Source organism: Lactuca saligna, chromosome 2, assembly GCF_052625555.1.
Source record: "Lactuca saligna cultivar CGN05327 chromosome 2, ASM5262555v1, whole genome shotgun sequence".
NCBI classification, from domain to species: domain Eukaryota; kingdom Viridiplantae; phylum Streptophyta; class Magnoliopsida; order Asterales; family Asteraceae; genus Lactuca; species Lactuca saligna.
The window spans coordinates 171,194,608-171,201,120 of NC_136418.1; the positions used below are offsets into that span (position 1 = coordinate 171,194,608).

The 6,513-nt window shown below is 31.4% G+C and overlaps 1 long non-coding RNA gene and 1 pseudogene across 8 annotated transcripts; both read left to right on the plus strand.

The window, feature by feature from the left end:
• The first annotated feature begins 215 nt into the window (after positions 1 to 215).
• LOC145032764 (uncharacterized) lies at positions 216 to 2,194 on the plus strand (annotated as a pseudogene). 7 transcript variants are annotated; one of them, XR_013677200.1, is made up of 5 exons: positions 216 to 1,142; positions 1,428 to 1,522; positions 1,645 to 1,731; positions 1,825 to 1,894; positions 1,992 to 2,194. The product of XR_013677200.1 is annotated as an uncharacterized LOC145032764, transcript variant X5 (transcript). The 7 variants fall into 7 exon arrangements; XR_013677196.1 differs by having other exon boundaries at positions 217 to 1,142; positions 1,412 to 1,522; XR_013677197.1 differs by having other exon boundaries at positions 217 to 1,142; positions 1,412 to 1,522; positions 1,825 to 1,883.
• Positions 2,195 to 3,050: 856 nt separating this feature from the next.
• On the plus strand, positions 3,051 to 4,838 carry LOC145032765 (uncharacterized). Its single transcript, XR_013677203.1, has 2 exons — positions 3,051 to 3,950; positions 4,063 to 4,838. It is a non-coding gene; the product is annotated as an uncharacterized LOC145032765 (long non-coding RNA).
• The last annotated feature ends 1,675 nt before the right edge of the window (positions 4,839 to 6,513 follow it).

A 6,513-nucleotide genomic window follows, 5' to 3' on the forward strand; every position in this document is an offset into this window, starting at 1 on the left:
CGCCTTAAATCACACCATAAAATGACGTGACTCGTCACAATTCGTTAAAACTTTAGATATGACATTGCTGCAAAGTTATACCTAACCTTAACCTTGACTAAAACCAATCACATCAACCGGTTGTGAATATAAAAACTAAGAGGGTTAGAATGTAAAACCGTTAAAGTAGAAGGTCCATATAAATCAGAATGAAAGCGTGGGGGCTCTTTTCTACCAAGAACGTATGTATATCCAACTTCCTTTTTGAACTTGCTCCCCCCTTTCTAAAACCCTAACCCTCTTGGCGCTCATCGCTTCCCGAAATCTGCCATACCTTAATCTTCAGATCGACGACAATGTCGATGTCGAAGGGTTCGAAGATGCTGCAATTCATAAATTATCGTATGCGGGTCACAATCCAAGACGGCCGTCAGCTAGTTGGTAAGTTCATGGCCTTCGACCGCCACATGAATCTCGTCATCGGCGATTGTGAGGAGTTCCGTAAGCTCCCCCCTGCAAAAGGTGCTAAAAAGAATGAAGAACGCGAGGACAGGCGGACTCTTGGTCTCGTTCTTTTAAGGGGCGAAGAGGTGATTTCCATGACTGTTGAAGGCCCTCCGCCTCCTGATGAGAACCGTGCCAAGGCTGTTGGAGCGGCTGCGTTGGCCGGTCCCGGTCTTGGTCGTGCTGCCGGCCGTGGAATCCCAACTGCGCCTTTGATTCAAGCTCAACCGGGTTTAGCTGGACCGGTTAGGGGAATTGGTGGACCGGCTCCAGGCATGATGCAGCCGCAGATTTCTCGACCTCCTGTTCCGAATATGTCTGCTCCGCCGATGAACTACCCGCAGGCTCCTGTGATTCGACCTGGACAGATGCCGTACCCGGGACAGGGTCCTCCGCCTCAGATGCCACGCGGACCACCTCCACAGATGCCGCCTCAGTTTGCTCAACGGCCTCCTGGTCAATATCATGTCCCTCCCCCCGGGCAATATGGGCAGAGGCCTATGGCTCCCCCTCCCCAGATGATGAGGGGTCCACCACCACCAGGGGGCGCTCCACGTCCCGGTATGCCTTCTCCTGGTGGGCAGATTCCTGTATTTGGGCCTCCTCGTCCTGGTATGCCTCCTCCGCCAAACTCTCAGCAGCAGCAGCAGCAATGATTGGTACGTGTCTTCTTATTGGGCATCCATCTTTCTTGGACTTGCTAGAATGTCTCTCCTTGGATGAACAATTGTTGTTCTACAGAAGGCTTTAGTTATTTCTGAACTATCAATTTGAATCCGGATTCAGTTTAAGTAAAATTAGACATGTTAGTATCTATTCAACCTTAACAAGTTGAACCTAACTCATATAGTAACTTACAGAACTGAGAGTCATACCCAGTAATCTATTTATGTTTGGGAGTAGAACTTATGGCTAATAAACGATACAGTTATATTCTGTGACAGGGGGGTTTGGCAAATCTGTGGAAGATATTTTTTACTGGGAATTCAATGCTTATAAGCTGCAGAAAACATGCTCAGCTTGAATATTTCCAAATAGGGTTTGTATTGGTGTTTAAACGTTACATTCTTGTTGGACTTGATTTTGTTTTATGTTGGATTTGGCAAATGGCAATTAGCGCATATCATAAAGTCATGACCATTAAAAAATATCATTTTGCAGAAGTGTGAGTTCAACTGGTGGCGCCCTTGTGTCTGTGTGATCTTTATGGCTGGCTAAATGCTAATGGCTATATATATATATATATAAGTATATTTTCTTTTCCCCTTCATCTCTCTCATTAGTTGTTATGCAATAATGTCTTTTGAATATTTGATTATTTGCATTGGCAAATTGGATTAGGTTCTCATCAGAATCAGATGGCTTCCAAGTTCTAACTGACATGGATTCTACTTGGTTTGGTATTTCATATGTATATGTTTCGTTGATAAAAACTAGTTTTTTTTTTTTTTTTTTTTTAAATGTTATTTTCAATGAAAAGGATTTGACATTTTTTCCACACATTTCAGGTACAAGTCTTGGCTACATTTTCAACAATGTTTTTTGTCATTAATCCTGGAATTTAGTTTTGTGTGCTATTTGGGACCATGTCATTTTTATTTTGTACCTTGGAAAAAAACCATTGTTCCCCACTAATGCCGGTTTTTAAAGCTTTTCTCAAAGTTTTAAGGACTTTTCTGAACATTAACAATCAGAAATGACTTTATCTCCATAGGGTTAAAGTTTAAGGACTTTTCTAATTATTTTTTTTAATATATACTAAGTTAATGAAGAAACTCATATTTATTTATTAAAAAAATAAAATAATGATAATTTATATATCATTTTTTATTTATTTATTTATTTATTATTTCTTCAATAAATAATTAAATATCATAAGTATATATCATTTTTAGTATGTGGTTTTATAACTATTATAGCTCTTATAACTAGTCCCGACAATTCTCGACACAACTTGTGACCCTACACGAATGGTCCCTATGGCTTAGGTTAATTTGCATGTTTGGTATCTAACATATTTTTTTAACTTAGAAGGTATCTATTGTTTGTTTTTGTTGCGTGTTTGATCAATGTCATAGCTAAAAATATTATTTTGATATTGATTTTTTATTAATTTAAATAAATAAATTAGATAGGTGAGGTGGAGGTGGGGTTGGGGTGTGTTTATTTAAATAAATTAAAAAATCAATAACAAGATAGTCTTTTTAGGTAAGCCGCGCAACAAAAAATCAGTAGAGACCTTCCTAGTTAAAAAAAATAAGTTAGAGACCGAACGTGCAAATTACACCAAACCATAGGGACCATTTGTGGAATATATATATATATATATATATATATATATATATATATATATATATATATATATATATATATATATATATATATATATATATATAAAGTAGGATCCAACTTATGATCGATTTGACCGTCCAACCCGTGACCTATATATATATATATATATATATATATATATATATATATATATATATATATATATATATATATATATATATAAAAGTAGGATCCAACCTATGATCGATTTGACCGTCCAACCCGTGACCTATATATATATATATATATATATATATATATATATATATATATATATATATATATAAAGTAGGATCCAACCTATGATCGATTTGACCGTCCAACCCGTGACCTATACAGTTAAATAAGTTGTGTTTGGGTTTGTTTGTCTTGACCTGACAACCTATACAGTTAAATAAGTTGTGTTTGGGTTTGTTTGTCTTGACCTGACAACCAAACACGATATGATTGTCAAACCTACTTATAATATTCTTTGTAAATATTTAACCATATTAGCATTTAAGTTATGTGTTAAAGAACAACTTGAATTTAATTTGGCTGCTTCTAAACTCCTTTCGTTGTCATTTTTTATACCTAAGTCATTTTTTTGAATATTCAATCTTAATTTATCTACGAGTCATGTTTTTAAGCTACTGACTACCTTCATTTTTTGAATATTCATGTTTTGGTGTAAAATAATGATTTAGGTGTAAAGAATAACAAATGATAGAATTTTTATTAAGAGATCAAAATAAGTTTAAGTTGTTCTATAACACATAATTTAAATATCAACGTGGTTAAATAGTTGCAAAGAACGTTATAAAACCTACACTAGTTATAAAAACACCTAAAAATAATATATAGTTTGCATCAGTGGCAGAACCAGAAATTTTTGCAAAGGATAACAAAAAAATCCAATAAAAGATTATAAGATAAGCTTTTTTTAAATTATGATTTCATTAGTTATAAAAGGGGAAAATGACTTCATAGGGTAAGATATTTTTTAAAATGTACACATTTAGTCCTTATTATTATTTTTTTTTGTAAAATAAACCCTTATACTTTATTTTTTTTGTATCAATATAATCTATGTGATCGGTTATACCCGGTATACCGGTCATATACGAATTTTCTTGTAGGGAAAGTGACTTGATAAGGTAAGATACTTTTTGAATTGTACACATTTAATCTTTATTCTTTTTTTGTAAAATAAATCCGTATACTTTATTAATATGTACACATTAGGTCATTTTTCATCGGATTATATAGGTTTTGCTGATGTCGAAGTACAAGTGGCACTAAATAGCAATCAATTAGTTTAGTCACCGGAGGTGGGTGATCCTCCAACAACAAGAAAAGGGCGGCGACCCTTCTCTTTCTCGTCTCTCTTTCTTCCGGTCGAACAGCAACAACCAAACACCCTTTACCTGTTGTGTTTCTCCGATCTATCTCTCTTTGCCTCCATCTTTGAGATATGTTGCCAGAAAAAAGAAGAAAGAATCGATGACGGGGCTACCAGAGCAGCTCCTCGCCGCCAACTACCGTCTCTACTTCCTCCTGCCTCCCCCTTCGACCTTGCTGTTTTTGCAATTATTCCTCCTTGCTACCAGTTATGTGTAGGAACACACAAAGGAGTCGCTGGAGATCGGGGTTCTTTCTCTTTTTCATGATGAATAAAAGTTGGAAAAATCTCGTTGTGGATATGTGGATGCCACCTGGGTATTTCATTTCAACAAAATAAAAGAAAGAGAAAAATCGAAAATGACTTGATAGTGTAAGATACTTTTTGAAATGTAGATATTTAATCCTTATTCTTTTTTTTGTAAAATAAACCCTTCACGTTAGCAAAACCTGTAGAATCCGGTGAAAATGACCTAATTTGTACATATTATTAAAATATAAAGGTTTATTTTACAAGAAAAAAAAATAATGACTAAATGTATACATTTTAAAAAATATTTTACCCTATCAAATCATTATCCCTTGTAAAAGCTTTCAACAATTTCATTGTCATTACCCTATCAAGTCATTATCCTTATAAAAGCTTTCAACAATTTCATTGTCATTACCCTATCAAGTCATTATCCTTATAAAAGCTTTCAACAATTTCATTTTCATTTTCAATTAAGAAACCGCTTCCAAAATATAATTCCATTATTGCATTGGTTATAAGAAAAATTAAATTACGATTTGATTAGTTAACTTTAAGTTTTCAATTTGAACTATTAAATTAAACTAAAATAGTAAAACATTATGCTTAACATAAATAATTTATACTTCTTTCATAGTGATGGAGATGCAAGGCACCAAACATTCTTTTTGTTGATGTGCGTTTTGTGATGAAACGTATTGAGCTATTAATTCCACCGTCCATTTTTTATTTTTTATTTTGTAGGCTTTTAAATTCAGTTAGAGGATTGTTATTTGGATTAGGAATTAGAATTTTGACTTTTTATTAAGCCTATTACACACACATATATATATATATATATATATATATATATATATATGTTCAAGTTATTTGAGATCATTCGAATTTTGTGAGACCGTGAGACCAAATCTAAAAATAATTTTAAAATGCAAAATAAATGGAAAAATCCAAAAATTCTTTTTTAAATATTTTTTTCGGAACTTGAATTAACTAAATTTTTTTTTTTTAAAATTCTAAAAAAAATCCCGTTTTTTTTTTTTAAAATACGTGAAATATTCTAAATACAATATTACACTGACATATTCTAAAAAATAATTTTAAAATGCAAAATAAATGGAAAAATCTAAAAATTCTTTTTTTAAATATTATTTTCGGAACTCAAATTAACTAAAAAAAAATAAAAAAAAAATCTATTTTTTTGAAAAATACGTGAAATATTCTAAATAGAATATTACACTGTACATATTCTAAAAATAATTTTGAAATGCAAAATAAATGGAAAAATCAAAAAATTCTTTTTTTAAATATTATTTTCGGAATTTGAATTAACTAAAAAAAATTTTAAAAAAATAAAAAATAATAAAAAAAATGCGTCTCACGGTATAACAAAATTAGGCCGTCTCAGATGAACCGAACCATATATATATATATATATATATATATATATATATATATATATATATACACATATATATATATATAGTGAGAGAGAGAGAGAGAGAGAGAGTCAAGATCAAATAAGAAAGAAATTTTTGGTAGGAAGGTAAGAAGTTTTTTTTCTACATATTTTTTTCGCGAACAAACAAAATAAATCATTAGATGATTCATTTGAAAGATGATTTACAAGAAAAAATTCTCAAAAAAACATCTCGATGATTGATTTATATAATGATTTTGTTGTTATTCACTAAAATTGTCATAAAAGTGGATTTTTTTTTCTTAATTTATTTAAAAATGAATCGTATAGATATTTTTTTGAGAATTTTATCTTGTGAATCATCTTACAAATGAATCATCTAGCGATTCATTTTTTTTGTTCGTCAAAAAAATATGTAGAAAACAAACTTCTTACCTTCCTACCAAATTTTTTTTTTTTACCGGATCTATATCCTATATATAAATATATATAGTCAAGGTTATTCTATTCAAATTAATTATTGTGTTATTATATGCATAAATATGAATCAATCATTTTACTTATGTTAATAAAGTGATTAATACATATTATTGAATTTAAAATAATCGAAAAATATCATCTAGTTTAATCTTATACATCCGAACTTAAATAA